Genomic DNA, 16,519 nt, shown 5'->3' with positions numbered 1-16,519 from the left:
ATTCAGTAATAAGCTGGTAAACCTAAGGGATGGATGTTTTTTTTAAAATATATAAATAAGGACAAGTAGTTACAATTAAAGATCAAATCACGGTGCTATCAAGTCACTGAAAGGATTAAATAAATTAGAATACCATCATCTTAATCACTAATACATCCACAATTATAGCATCTTCGTTGTCTTTAAAGGTCACCAAGCTGGAATCTAGTGTAACACAATAAATATCCATCCACGCCTCCAGCTGGCATTTTCTGTTTAGCCACTGATGTTACGCATGTTTTTTTTCTTATTCATTAATGTTAAATTGTCATCTTCATTTCAGAAGAATCCAGTTCTAACTTCACAAATGCTCACAAACTGCAGAAACTAGCACAACCATCATTTCTGGTAAGAGGACAACTAAATCTGTTCAAGACAATCCACCTCACAACTGAATACTTAGTGAAGATGCACAAACAAATATCCTAATTAAGACTATACAAATTTCCACTCAAACAACCACCTGGTTTAATTCTTTCTTATTTCTAACAGCAAATGACATTTTGTGTAATTACTGAGGGAATATTAATCGTGCACAGCTTCCTCAGACAGCATACCGAGGTTACACAAACAGTGTTACTTAATGAATACTGATTTGTCAGTATATGCCTCAGAAAATTTACAGACCCACCTCTATATTTTTTTTAAAACATTACATAGCTTTTCAGATTGCACAGGAACAAAAACAATTCAGGAATTGGGAAGACAGAGTGGAGGACACTTGTTGAAGCATGTATTTGAAGGTTTACGTTTAAATAAAATATTCATTTCTGATGTGATAGCAGTGCAATGTTCGGTGCTTTAGGAAGTGTGGTGTTTCATACAAAGCTGCAGCTACAGCTAACAACTGAATGGGCTTGTTACCCCTTCCTCTGCCATGTTTTTCCTCCCCCTAATTCTCACTGTGAGAAAATCAAGACTGCACACCAATTAGGGAAGTGGTTGCCATATCCACTCCATTATCATTAATTTTTTCCCGCTACTCCAAAGCTGTGTTCACACTGACATTCACAGGAAGGTTTCCAACTGAATTGTTATCCCCTACATGTCTCCTGCTGTCATCAGAATTATGTGGTTTCAATCCTTTTCCCCCACACCGACCTCACTAAAAGTAACTTCCTGCTGCTCCACAAAACCCCGACTTTAATCACAGTGAAACTTCTGAACGGAAATTTTAAAAAGTAGTCTTGGTTTTCCCCAGCTTTTAACAAAGAAGTCTCTTCATAGTAATCAGTAGGTAGTCCAGCTCCACCAGGACTGTACATCAATATGTGGCATTGCAAGAAGGTTTGCTACTGTTGCAGCACAGTCTCAAGAGTGTGGCAGTTTTATCAGGACACATGCTGTAACACAAGGACAGAGCACCACAGCAGACTTACCAGTGTTGGGATTTTCTGGCGAATGCTGATTGAGTGTGAGCACAGGACCCACTAAGGATGTTAGCACTTGTTAGCCACCCTCATAAAGACTATTTCTCAGAGTCTGATTAGGAACATGCACATTAGTAACCTGCTGGAAGCAATTTTGTGCCTCCTCTTCTTCCTCGCACAAAGGAGCAGAAACTGGTCCTACTACCACTCTGTCACCCCAGCTCTACTCATGTAATGGCACATCTCCTGCTAAACCACTTCCTTTTTGGTTGTCTTGTTGCTTGTCCAGTCACTTTCATTTGCACTGGGAGGAAATAAAATGGATTCACAATGGTTTCTGCTTCCTAACTGAACAGACTGACATCCATGAAGTTTTGTGTAACACTGTGATGATCAAGTATTAACTTAATTTTGTTGAACAAGGTATGTTTGAAACATAGTAATATACAGTACCTTATTATCACAGCACATATATCAAAGCTACACTTATAAATACTTTATAATAAAAAGACATGGGGATTGTTTGCAGTTTGAGAGGGCTCCCCTCAGTGATACAGAGTTAATTTGTATTTGTCTCATTGTCATAGCTTTCCAACATTTCCAACGATACAAAATAAAATCCCCCATATTCAGCCTGTTCAGCTACAAACAGCAGGCACACAGTTAGCAGCTATGGGCTCAGGAGAGACAGCAAGGTGTTGACTAATCAGTAAATCTGTGGTTTGATCCCCAGCTCATCCAGTATGTATTCTGTAGAGTCCCCAGGCAAGATACTGCACACGAAACTGCCTCAGATACATCCATGAGTTTGATGTTCGTGCATGTGTGCGTGATAGATAAAGTGCTTAAAGTCTGCAGAATAAAGTGCTGTGTGACTTTTTTTTTTTTTTTTGGATTGCAAAAGCGTTAAAAAGGTCACTCAGTTTACATAGTCCAGCATTTAACAGAGTCACATATTTCTCTTAGTAGTTAATGGATGCTTTCAGATTAAACAGTTATAAAAGAGAATGAATAATGGAATTAATATTGCCAAGTATATTACCTCAAATGAATGCTAATGTTGTTTTTTTAATGGTAGTTGCTAGCTGTGTAAATAGGCACCTGTTGTTGGTTGTTGATAATATACTAGTACTGTGCTTTTACTGAATGAAGAGAGACCTGGCATCATGGCAGCAAAAATTCAAAAACACATGCACCACATAACAATTAAAACAAATACAATATTCTGTACCAGTATGTGAGAAATATACAATAACAGATCATTAAGAGCGACGTTAAAAACAATCACTGAAAGAGTGATGCCAGGTCTCTCTTGGAAATGAGATTTTTAAATAATAAATAAAGGATTAATAATATTATCACAGGTTTAAATGTGTGGTGTGCAACACATGTGCATGTTTTTGCTTATCCTTGCAGTCGATCACTTTCTCTCTTAGACTGTAATTCTCACTCACAAATATCTTTTTTTTACTTGTTGTATCAGTAAAAAGTCCTATTTTTTTTTTTCCACAATAGGCTCTAAAAATCTGGTAGTGCCGTACCCTAATCCTTCTCCACCAATAGGATTCCTTTCCTCTTCAGCTCAGGCAAACCAGTCTTTGCTTGCTAACAAAAGATGCACTGGGTGGGTCATTGCACTGTGTTCTGAGGATGGTTTTGCCCAGGTGTGACCGGTCACCTTGCCCAGCTTTCACATTGCAAACAGGAGTTCAGAGCTCTTTCAGAACCCACACATTGCACACGACTATGTCAGCACGAATCTCTTGCTGCATAGTCAATTGAGAGAGTGAGCAAACACTAAAGATGGACATGGATGGACAAACCAACTGTCTGCCTGCTTCTCTTCCACAGGAACACTGAAGCATTAATTCAGCAATATGCCTCCATCCCAGGCTGCTCATGCAAACGAGCAGACCGCTTATTTTGCAGCACTACTTGTTGATGTAAAGGGTGCCAGACTATGAATGTGGCCATGAAATGGACAGTCGGGCCACTTACAAATATCCTGATGGGCTCTTGCATTTGTTCTATATCAGCAATGAAAAAAAGAAAAGGCTCTTAAACCAGCAAAGCTAAACGCTGCAAGGTAGGAACATTTAGGGCGAAAAAATACACGCTACCGTAAAGCATACACACACAGACACGGATGAACATATCACTGATATTTATAACTAGTCTGTCACTTATTACATCAACCAGTGGAGCTAAGCTACAGAATGAGCGGTCTGGTGCTTTGTATGAACAGGATGGCCCATCATGGAGAAAAATCCTTGGTTGAATTGTTGCTCAGTATTCGGCAGGTGCGCCACATCGGAAATGCAACTGCAGACACAAAATTTAAAACTGCACACTATTAAAAAAATAAATAAATACAGAGAGATTTATCTGATGCTGATAGACTTACTCAACATTGTGTGCAAGGATTGGCACATACCCAATGCTTATTTACATACATACAATACCACACTCTAGATTTAACTTTTGTCACACAGAAGTATTTCCAGGCTTCCAGTGTATCAGTGATAGCAGCCAGTACTGAGTGTGTAAAATGCAATTGAACAGTTGCAATGTAAAAAAAACAGCTGAAACAAAGTTAATGTATGGAAAAGTATACTGAAAACACACAGTTTGCTGTCAGTATAAATGACATTAATACATAGAGAAAGCTTGAAAATGCTTTATAATCAAGCAGCAAGATCTTCTGTCAGCATGATTTGATTCTGACAACAACTTCATGTCAGCAGAATTTCTGTGAAACTTCAAAACTCTGCTAAAGCAGCAACAGTATATTCCTCTCGCATTTACAGCAATGCAAATTAAACCCATAGAAGATATCGCAATCGTAATCTCTGCTTTTTAGCAATAGCAAATACTCAACCACAACCACACACATATGGTCAACCAAGCCAAAAGAGAGAGAGAGAAAAAGAAGGTTGGTGCAAATATGAAAAGGGTGAAATATTATTATCCGACAAACAGATAGTAAAGCAGGTGACAAGCTTTGTGAGGAGGTTCCAGTTTAGAGGAAGGTAATGAGGTGAAACAGCATTCAGAAATACAAAGCAACTGATTCCAAGCTAATAATCTGACTCTAATGGTGCTAAGCATCGTTGGGTAATTTGAAAGTATTTGTGAGGTTCAATGAATTTGTTAAGATCAGAACAATGTGGATGGGAGCTGCCAGACTGCCAGCATGCAGCCCAAAGCAAAATATAACCTGCTTTCCATGCTTTAGGTGTCTGGTGCCATTATGTTGATTGAAAATCAATCTGATTGTTTATGGGTTGCTTTCAAAGCCATCATGAGGTCTATCTGAAAGGTATTTTTGAGGCAACACATACCATATGTATTCATGCAAAAGTGGGATATAGTATAACAAATTCCGACATGCACTGATTTGATTTGATTTAGGAGACTCCAAATGAGCAAGGCTAGGCTGTAACAGTATGAAAACACAAGTACACGAGACAGGTGTCTGAGTCCTGCCAACATTAACTTTAATTCGCACAGTCTTGGTGGACTGAAAATCCACTGAAGCAATGTGAAAATCTGACTTGGCAGTCAGTTAGTTTTGAGCAGATGTTGGCTGTTTTCTGGAGGCAGTTGCTGTGTTTTTTAGGCCATATTTATTTTTTTGTAGGACTATTCAGGGAGGGATAAAAGCGTTCTCAGGTAGTGAGAGGAGATGGCAGGATACAGGCAGGCATTTGTGTGAAAAATACCTGAAGAGAGATAACGCAACAGGGTGTGGGAATGAGACGACACGGAGATAGTGGAGGGCAGAACATGGGGTAGCAGAGAGGGGCACTAAAAAGAGAAATGATGAATGAGTGTCACAAATTGCCCTCTCCTGTCACAGAGACCAAACAACCTTCTTTGTTGAGAAAATAGGCACATTTATTCATGTGTTGTGCACAAATGTGTAGGTGTCTGTGTACAGCAAAACCCGTTAGTGTGACTTTGCGAGTCAGGGAGTAGCTGTGGAGTCTTTGATGTGCAGCCCTGACAACTAGAGGTTGAAAAAGTTATAAGGACATCCAGGGAAACAGAGGTGGCACAGGAATGAGAACATGAATGTGTTCGCTCAAAGTGAGGGAACAAAATCAAGAGGCTGAGTTGATGTTAATTGGCGTTTTGGGCTCTCTGTGACCAGTTTTGGGTGTAATGTAAATGGTAAATGGTCTGTATTTGTATAGCGCTTTACTTGGTCCTAAGGACCCCAAAGCGCTTTACACTATACACAATCATCCACCCATTCACACACACATTCACACACTGGTGATGGTAAGCTACAGTGTAGCCACAGCCGCCCTGGGGCGCACTGACAGAGGCGAGGCTGCCGGACACTGGCGCCACCAGGCCCTCTGACCACCACCAGTGGGCAACTGGTGAAGTGCCTTGCCCAAGGACACAACGACCGAGACTGTCTGAGAAAATGTGGTCCGTTACTGTTTTTCAACAAACAGAAGGTTGAAGCTGTGTTCAGCTTACCGCATCTTATATACATACAATCACATGAGTGCTGCTGTTTGAGTGAGGAAGAGTAAAGTAGTTGTGGTAAGCCAGTCACATGACCACTTAAAGACAAAGCAACAAGGTGATATATACCAGCTTTCAAATTGTGTAGATAGAGTCAAAACCAGAGTCATGATACAAATGACTCTGGTTTTTCCCTCAAAGCTTAGTCGCGTTTACTGTCTAAGGACAGCGCTAGCAAGCAATCTGTGCTTATGAGAGAGAAAAAAACACAACAGGGGACGTTTTAGGAGTGACGGAGAGAGAGAGAGAGGGAGAGACAGCAGAAAAAGAGAGAGAGCGAGTTTTGAGATGTGAGAGATTTGTGTTTAGCGTGTTTGGAGTGTGTAGTTAATGCGTTGTCTTGTGTAGTTAGTGTGTAGTGTTGTGGATAGTTTTGTGTTGTGTGTCAGAACAATGAGGCAACTGCTGTCTCCAGGTAGAAACAGGAGTGATACGCCTGCTGCTGTCAGACCTGCAGATATCAGGCTGTGATGTTCTCCTTCATAGTGGACAGAAATGATTTTTTTGGAGTGGCACAAATAATTTGTGTGGCATCTTATTTAATGCAGAACAGCTGATTTGTTCTGTAAATAGTTTGAAATGGTTATTTAAAAAATTGAGGTAAAAGGTAAATGGATGCAAATAACTTTGTTTGCAAAACTTGTGCATAGGATTTTAAAATTGAAGATTTACATTTGCATTTAAAGTTATGAAATATGATTCACTAAACATGTTTGTGGTTGTTACAGTAAAAAAAAGAAAACTTTTTCTACTCTGATTTTACGATTTTTGTCTGATTTTATTGTGGTAATACAGTATATCAAAATGAAAACACAACTGTAAATTCAGACATGTGAGGTTGTGCTGAAAAGAATGATACCAAACAAGGCAAAGTAAATTCCTTTTTAAAGGTAAAATGTGGAGGGAAAATCAAAAGTAGTTAAAAATGGCCAATTATACCCTGGACCCCAGAGGGTTAAACGTTTTTTTAAAGTAACGCAATAGTTACTTTTCAAGTAATTAATTACTTTTAGAATATTGTAACTCAGTTACTAACTCAGTTACTTTTTTGAAGAAGTAACTAGTAACTATAATTAATTACTTTTTCAAAGTAACTTGCCCAGCTAGAGCCTGAACTTCAACAGGTAACTAAAGCAGTGACGAGCAGTCAGGCTTGAAGCCTCCATTTCTGCTTGTTCATGCTTCTAAAGAATCACTGTGGAATTTGCTTTGTAGGAAGTGTCTTTGTGCTGGTGTTCATATGTAAAAACTGAAGAAAAGATGGTACGTGTATCCTCATTAGGATAGGAATTTGTGTTGGTGTGTGAGCCTGTAGCCTGAGATTTCTATTGTTAGCTGGTTATTATGTACGTGTTTCAGGTCATTTTAAAGAGAAACAAAAACGTAACGAGTACTCGTGGCTTTCTCTGCTTTTAATTATGCTACGTACTTCATTACTTTTCTTGAGTAACAACCAAAACACTGCCTGGGTCTGAGTGACAGCTGATTGTGGGATGTGCTTTTGCCTGCTTTTGTAAGCATGACTCTGCACACTCATTCTTGCTTCACAAGCGAGCGAACATCAAAAAGGATGAAAGGGTGATCGTTATTATTTTAACATCAGAGAAAAACAGCCTGTTGAAAACCTAATTTTTCAGAAATGTATTGTAAGACAACGGAGCCGTTAACAGGCATCTAATCGTCAGCTTTGTCTGTAAAGGCAGGACCTGCAAACTCATGTTTTTCTGTAACATCAGATGTATCCAGGGTGTTCAGTCAAGCGTCACTTTCAATTTCTCAGCCCCTCCGCAAAGAAATATACGAGAGCTCCTTCAAAAACAGACATCATATCACACACAGACACACAATATACGTAGAAAACAGACACACACACTCGTTCGCAGGATGCACTGTGAGTAACAACAATCAGGAATCAGTGATGCAGCATTAAATGTTGGTTTGACGTCACGACGTATAAAAAGCATGTAAAGCTTGAGGCAGAGTGTGAAAATGTAAACCGATGCATCCATTCCTTCCCTTTTTTTTGTTCCAGATTTGCGAGGACTTTTCTTCGCTAACACCTCGGGCACATCGTGAGAAAACAGTAAATTTAGCTATCCATTTACACCGTGAAATGCTCAGAGTGACTCACATTTGATGCAGTGCTACATTCCTGCTCTATGTATTTACGGTTTGTGTCTATAACGCGTGTCTTGATAGATGTTCTTTACAATTATCCACAGTTTAAAAATGATGTAATGCTGAAAACGGCTCTTCGTTGGTTAATGTGGAAAGAAGCAAATTGAAAGAAAAAAGCCTTCATAAGGATTACACTCAATCTACATAAGCCTTCTGCAAATATCACATGACATCTGTTGACACTGCAAGCCCAGTGCTCTACTTTAAACACACACGCACGCAGATACACGGCCAGCCTTCGCACAGACTAGCAATGGTAACCATGACAATTTAGCTTCATCATCACCCACACTCTCTCCATCCTTCTCTGTATCTCTAGCTCTGTTTTTACTGTTTTTATTTTTATAGGCCGGCTTTCTCAGGTCTTTGTGGAGGAGAAAGTAGGCTACCAGAAGCATCTCTCTTTTTCACTGTTTTTCTTTGATATAAATAAAAAAAAAGTCCTTTCTTGCCTTCTCTCAATCCTCTAAGATTTTAACTATGACCCCAATATTCTTCCTTTCCCATTTTCTCTATTGTTTCTTTTGCATTTTCATCTCTCTCGTTCTTTGAGTCTCCCCCTCCCTGTCCTCTTCCTGCTTTGTCTCTGTTTTTTCTATTTATTTCTCTTTCCATATACTCATAATCTTCTCCCCATATAAGTTTCCTTCCATCTGTGTCCTCTTAAGAAGAAACTGAGGGATCCTGGCTCAGTGTGGGAAGAGACCTTGCAGCTAATCTACCAGAGTGCGAGTATATTGGGGGATTAGGGTTCTCATCTGCGGGTTAGACCATGTCTTACAGGCTATCACAATGGGAGCAGATAGCTGGTCAGGCGTATCAGCATGGGCCCTTCTGTCTTCATTTTTCAGACCTCAACCAAGTATGACTGGCAGTGACAGGATAAAGCTGTGATTATCCCTTATTATCCCTGCCCTTTTTTCCACTGCTCCACCTCATACACATGATGACGCAATGATCTCGCCAATGATCTCGAGACACTGTGATTTGATGGTCACTGGTCAAACAGCTTACAACTTTTTTTTTTTACCAGTGCAAACCCCTTTAGATTATGAAAAGTAGCTTATAATTCTAATAATTCATCAGTGACAGTCAGATAACTGATGCACAGGAAGTAGAATGGATTATCTATAAATTGGAAGATTTCTCTATCATTTCAATCCACACGTATAAGTGTCCTTGAGACCCTACTGCAGTTTAAAGGTTTTAAGGATCAGGACACAATACAAAACATCAGGTCCATTGCATGTCTTAAAATTAGGTAAATACATCCTCAGGTGAACAACATCACATCACATATTAAATTGTTATTATCTGTTAAACAAAAAAACTAAACCAAACGCAGAAACAGTGTTTGCCCAACTGATACAGGATTTTAAAGACATATAAAATTTGATTTATGGGCAGATATTTTTTTCCCAGACAAATAAAACATAAACTGATTTCCCCAATATTTGTGTAGTTATGTGTAGTTTTATGAGTGCCTACTAAGATAAACAGTAATGCCATTTAATTATGTTTGCAGATTTGAAAAATGAAGGTATGTGTTAATACAATAGTAAAGGAGGAAAGACATCTGAGACAGGGCCATTTCAAAATAATTGTATACCTATCATTTAGAGTGAAAAAGATTATTTGCAAGTGGAAAAAGTTCACCCCCAATGTCTGACCATGCAATGCTCAAGGAAACTGCAAAGATATAAACAAAAACAAAACAAGAGCTGCTTCTCAGACGAGCCTCAGTTAGTTAGATGTTAAAATTCTTGACAACTGGAGAAAAATGTGAAAAAAAAAATCTGTTGTTTGGAAGTGCTGGCAGGAGACGCTGTTCTCTCGAAAAAGAACATGGCAGCAGCTGCAGAGCTGCATCTGAGAAAACCACAAGACTTCAGAAACAATGTCCTTTGGACAGACGAGACCAAAGTGGAGATGCTTGGCCATAATGCACTGCACCATGTTTGGCAAAAGTCCAATTACACAATATCAGCACAAACACCTCACACCAACTGTTAACTACAGTGATGGAGGGAGGATGATCTGAGATTGTTTCACAGCCACAGGACCTGAGAACTTTGCAGTCGACGGGTCAACCATGATGTCAAAGGGTTCTAAAGTAAAATGTGGGTCCGCTGTCCGACAGCTAAAGCTTGGCCAAAACTGTGTCATGGAACAGGATGATCCCGAGCACAGCAGTAAATCTACATCAAGGTTTTGCAATGGCCGACTTAAACCTCAATGAAATGCTATGTTGGGGCTTTGAGAGCGCTGTGCATAAATAAATGTCCCTGAAAGTGATTACTTTAGTTTAGGTTGTACTGCTAAAGCTGCTTCTGCAAGCTACAGGCTCTGTAGTTTTTTCCTCATTGCTTCTGCATTTTTTGTTAAATAAATAATGACATCGTGATTTGTTGCTGTTCATCTGAGGCTGTACTTACCCAATTTTAAGATCTGGTGAGAACCAGGTGAATTTTTTATGTGCTGATATGTAGAAGGTTGTGTTTCCTTTTTCACAATTGTTAATGCCAGTCTAATTATAGTCACCTTTTGACAGTTTAATACCTTCTCTAATGCTGATCTATGACAAGGAGAAAGTACTAGGCTAATATTTTGTGATTTTACTTACTTCTTGTCCTTCTGGTAGTTCCAGACCATGCCATTTCCTCACCCTCAAGCAGCTGTCCTGAGTTTTTCCCAATGTTCCCCAGCCCCCTCATCTACTCATGCCAACAGTACACATTTGCCCATCATTTCCCTAATCAGTGTACAGCCACTTTCACTCTGTTCCCTGCAAGAATGTCTTCTGTGATTTTGCCTTCACATTCTCTGCTTATCTCTGTGGAGTAATTTTAACCAGAAAAATATTTATACTGGACTGCGTGCAGGAAAGTTTGTTTCACTTTAACCTGGTTCTAGCATTGATAAGCACACAGACACTGCTATGTGTGCTTTGTGTGACTATTAAGTCACACCAGAAACACTGCTGCCTCTCAGGGCCCCCAGAAATATTTAAGGTCCCGCTCACAAATGAAGCTACTAAGGCATACATTACACTGATCAAAGCATTTTGTTAACCTCTGGGGCTGAAAAATGAAGCCAAGACAGAAATGCCAAAAACTACATTATTTGAATGGCCACTTGAGGCAATCCCCATAGATTCCCACGTTAAAATAAATAAACAGGTTTATAGCCTGTTTTAGGAAAAAATGGTTTGGTGGAACCTTAATTTAAATGCATCTGTTTAAACTAAGGCTTAAAGTTATGGATTATCTGGGTCTGACTGCTTTGACTGACAGGTGGATGCTGACACAGGCCCCTGATAGTTGTCAGCTAGGCTTCACCTCCAGTAATTCAAGTCTGGGCCTCTCTGCAGTGTTTGTAGTGTTGGTTCATTTTGGAGCATGTTTATTACACTCATCTGACACACTCTTCCAGTCTGCGGATGGAAAGCACTAACCAAGTTTGCTGAAAACTTCACATGCACTCTGTCAGCAAAACGTGGTGACTTCTAGCTCTGAAAAATCAACAACCACAGGCTTCAAAAGTTAACAAACAAAATATAGGTGACATCATAGTGTCCACATCTATGTGTTATATACAGTTTAAAGCTCTCATGCACTGCAATTCAACAAACCATGGCAACAGACACAGAAGGTAGCACTGAAACACACAGGATTAATCAAACATAATCAAGTAAACTAGAGAGTGCAAACAATAAGCACTGAAAATACAGTGACGGCAGCATTACAAGCACCTTTTCACAGCAACTACAACATCCATGGTTTTGGAACGAAAATACTGGAAGAGTTTCAGTGTCACACTCAAATCTGTCCTCTCACCCAGTGGCTCTGCTCAGTCTTCTTCTGTCTTTCATATGTGACTCCATTATTCATGAGGGATTGTGCCCAGGCTTAGCAGTATGCAAACTTCTGGTCAATTTGTATATGATTATTTTGTTATGTTAGGCTTATGTGTGCACGAGTGTCCAAAAAATACAGAAGGTAACTGCAATCAATCCGAAATGTCTGTACAAAAGTATGAGTTCAGAGCCGTCGTGATCCACGAAAGACGCTCGTTTCAGCTTTCCTTTACAGTTTATGAGTATGTAGTTGTATGTTTCTGTGCATTGGTGTGCATGTGTGCGAGCAGATTCCTTTTGGGCTGCTTGTCAAAGATGACAAGTCTGATTAGAATAACAATAGGAGGTAAATATAGACTAGAGAAAGGCAATAAATGGGAACAGGAAAAGCCCGGATTTTCTGAACATCATAATTTTCGAAACATTAGCATAACAAAGGCTCTGTCAAGGAGTATGATGGGGACCATTTTCATACCTGAGAACTCCACTGTTGCTGGGCTCACCCACACCCTTCCACCAATTTAATCTGCAAGTCTACACCTGAGCTGGGAGTAAAGAGGGAAACCAATTTCCCTATCCACAAGTGTTTACGATGGAGAAACAGAGGACTAGTTGTTGCCGGCTGCAGTTACAGCTGACATTTCCATCTCTTTTCTGACATCTAATTGAGCAGATTGGCTGTTGTGAAGTAGCCGCATGTTACCACAGGAGGAAGTGTAACTGCTCCTGAAGGTTTTTCATGTTCGAAGTAGAATAAAGGGCCATGCTCCAACTGATGTTCAGCCAGTATTTTAATCTTCTTTTCACCAGCAAACACCGTGAAAAACTATGGTGAAATGATCAATGAAAAACACGGATATTACATCAGCAGAACAAAAATTACAACTCAAATAAAACATACACACAAAGTAAATGCACCAACATACCGTGTGCGCCTTTCTACTGAACATTCATGAGCAATTGTAGTCCATATCTTCTATATTTCCACCCTTTACACAGGCCAGCATTCTCTTTCTGGCTCGAGCCTTCAGTCTCTGGTGACACGTGCGCTTAATTGAGCATCACCCCAAAGCATGTGCACTACAAAGCGCCACACTCAGGCCCACCAGTAGGTGGTGACAACACAACATGAATCCAGATTAAACACCAAATTTTGAACATTGCAATCACATAATAATTACATTTCAATGCGACGGCTACACTGCCACCAAAATTACAAAGGATTTCTATTTACATGTGTTAAACAAAATTAAATCCTGTAATTTTTAATAAATTGACAATCAAACATCAACTTATGTTACAAAAATGTTATGTTTGTGTTCTTAACCCTTGTACTACTTCACTGTAGTTTAGACCCTTTAACTAGTACCACTAGTTTCTGAACTGGTCTCTCAAGAAAAGAGACTTGTTTCAAACGTTCACCTTTCTTTCCCAGATCCTTTTGCCCTATTTGGATCTTAACCTTCCGCACTAAACCATCATCATCTTCATTGGCTTCAACCACCCTTGCCAATTTCCATTCAATTCTTGGAATATTGTCCTCTTTTAAAATCACTACATCTCCAACCTGTACATTTTGTTTAGGAGTATGCCATCGTTGTCTTAAACTAATGCTGGTTAGGTATTCCTTGCGCCACCTGCTCCAGAACAACTCTGTTAAATATTGCACCCTCCGCCACCTCTTCCTGGCGTACAAATCTTCTCTTACAAATCTACCAGGAGGCGGAAGTGGCACAGACTCTTTCATTGTGAGCAAATGATTAGACGTCAAAGGCTCAGCACTGTTGGTGTCGTTGATTGTATCAGTAGTGAGTGGACGATGGTTCAAAATTGACATGGCCTCGTAGAAGAAAGTTCTCAATGAGGTGTCATCTAACCTCCCTGTGGCTTGGGCTAGGACAGAACTCATGACATTCCTAACAGTGCGGATCTGTCGTTCCCAAATGCCTCCTCTGTGACTAGCTTCAGGAACATTCATTTGAAAGTCACACTGGTTTTTAGCTAGATAAGTAGAAATCATCTCCTTGTCTAATTCCAACAGACCCTTCTTGAACTCGTTCTTAGCTCCGACAAAATTTGTCCCTTGGTCAGATTGAATCTGTCTGACTGTGCCTCTGATTGCTATGAAGCATCTTAAAGTGTTTATAAATGCGTCAGTGGAGAGATCCTCCAACATCTCAATGTGTGCGGCTCTCGAGCTCAAACACGTAAACAATAGGCCATACCTCTTCCATTCCTTTCGACCTTGTTTCGTATAGAAGAGGCCAAAAACATCAACTCCAGTGTAGGTGAATGGGGGCAAAGGATCCACTCTGTCAAATGGCAAGTCAGCCATGCGTTGTTCTTCAGCTGGCCCACACACTTTTCTACAATTGACACACCCTTCAATGTATTTGGCCACTACCTTACTGCCACCTATGATCCAATAGCCACTTTCCCTGAGTTTGTTCAGAGTTTGGCCTCGGCCTTGGTGTTGCGTTTTGTTGTGACAGTGGTCAAGAACGAGTTGTGTGACAATGCCTTCCTTTGGAAGGATTACTGGATGCTTCAATGCAAATGATGCTGAGGATTTTCTCAACCTTCCTCCAACCCTAAGCAAGTTGTCTACCAAAATAGGATCAAGTTGATACATTTTATGAGTTTTTGGTAGTCCAGCTGAGTTTTGACTGAACCATTTGAGCTCTTCTTTAAAGGCTTCCCTCTGTGCTGCCTGGAGGAGTACAAAAGCAGCCATTTGTCTTTCTTTTACACTAATGGGTCCTGAGTTATCTCTCCTTGCAAGTCTTTTAATTCTTGCCACAACGTTAAGAGCTGTATCCCAATTGGAAAATCTTGAGAACCTCTCAAGAAAGCTGTTTTCTTCAAGGGCATTTGTCTTCAGGACCTTTACTTCTGGGTCCCCAACAAGAAGATCAGGGGAATGTTGGTTTGTGACAATTTCCCTTTCCCATAGGAATTTAGGTCCAGTGAGCCAATTCGAGCTTAGCAGATCTGCCACCTTGAGGCCCCTAGACGCGTGATCAGCTGGATTTTGATCAGATTCAATGTAAAACCATTGCTTCGGATCAGTAGAGTCTCTTATTTTCTGAACTCGATTTGCCACAAAGACATGAAAGCCACGAGCATCATTTTTTATGTATCCAAGCGTCACTTTAGAATCGTTCCAGAAAAACTCCTCGTCAATTTTCCGCTTGAGCTCTGACCTGAGGAAGTTACTTACAGCTGCAGAAACTGCAGCTGCAGTGAGCTCAAGGCGTGGGATAGTGATTATTCTTGTGGGTGCCACTCTGGCTTTACCCATGACCAGTGCGCAATGCACGTTCTTATCAGCAACAATCCTGATGTATGAACATTGTCCATAGCCACTTCTGCTGGCATCCGAAAAATGATGCAGCTCAATTTTTTTGACCTTGCCGAAGTTCTCAGGAACAAGGCATCTTGGTATTTCAATCCTTTTTAGATTCTCCAAGTCACCGAACCATGCTTTCCATTTGGTCTCTAGTGCCGGGGGAATAGGATCATCCCATCCCACTCCGCGTTTGCACATTTCCTGGCCTTTCTTTGAGGGCTACACTGAATGAGAACACGTCAGCGTCTATGTTCCACTTTACTCCCAGCACACTTTGCATTTGAATTACAGAGTAGTTCAGGTTTACATCTTTGGTCTTGCTGGCTCGTTCTGTTTCTGGGATAATGCTCATGACCTCCTTGTTGTTGCATGCAAATTTGTGCAAGCGCAGTTTCCCTTTTGCACAGACCTCTTGTGCTTCACAGACCAGCTGCTTGGCTTCCCTTACTGAATCAATGCTGATTAGCCCGTCATCCACATAAAAGTTTTTGTGAATGAATCTGGCTGCCAGTGGGTAGTCCTTTTTTTGTTCCCTGGCGAGATACTTCATGCCATAGTTAGCACATCCCGGTGATGATGCCGCTCCAAAAATGTGGACTCGCATGCGATACTCCTTAGGCTCAGTATCTGTATTCCCGTCCTTCCACCACAGAAACCTTAAGAGGTCTCGATCCTCTGGGTTGACATGGAAGCGATGAAACATTTTTTCCACATCACACATAATTGCTATTTGATGCTCTCGAAATCTGCACAAAACCCCTGCCTGAGCATTAATCAAGTCTGGGCCTGTGAGTAGGTGGTCATTTAAAGAGATGCCTTCGTGTTTAGCAGAGCAGTCGAAAACAACTCGAATTTTCTCTGGCTTCCTGGGATGATACACGCCATGGTGCGGAATGTACCATGTGTTACTACCTGATGTGCCATCTGCTTCCTCTGCATCACCATCTTTAAAGACACTATTCATGAACTTGATGTAGTCTTCCTTGTACTTTGGGTTCTTATCCATTTTTCCTTTTAAACGTTTCAAGCAAAACATTGCAAGCTGCTTGTTATTTGGAAGCTGTGGGCGTTCTCTAAAAGGCAGAGGCATTTCTAAATGGCCTTCCTCATTGTAGTGAATGCTCTCATTCAGCATCTCTAGAAACTGAATGTCCTCTTGAGATACACTCCCTTCTTTATGGTTTGTGT

General features: G+C 40.4%; 1 protein-coding gene and 1 long non-coding RNA gene across 3 annotated transcripts in view; both read right to left on the bottom strand.

Annotated features, from left to right (window-relative positions):
• Positions 1-16,519, bottom strand: part of plppr2b (phospholipid phosphatase related 2b) — a 70,434-nt gene that overhangs the window by 15,200 nt on the left and 38,715 nt on the right. The gene's annotated exons all lie outside the window — the stretch shown is intronic.
• Positions 12,756-13,101, bottom strand: LOC309708726. The gene is made up of 2 exons (XR_014277323.1): positions 12,909-13,101; positions 12,756-12,808 (listed from the first exon to the last, which is right to left on the bottom strand). It is a non-coding gene; the product is annotated as an uncharacterized lncRNA (long non-coding RNA).

The sequence above is a fragment of the Aulonocara stuartgranti genome (assembly GCF_965226115.1).
Source record: "Aulonocara stuartgranti genome assembly, chromosome: 6".
Classification (NCBI taxonomy): Eukaryota; Metazoa; Chordata; class Actinopteri; order Cichliformes; family Cichlidae; genus Aulonocara; species Aulonocara stuartgranti.
The sequence above is the reverse complement of the archived record's forward strand: the minus strand, read 5'-3'. Positions and strand labels throughout refer to the sequence as shown.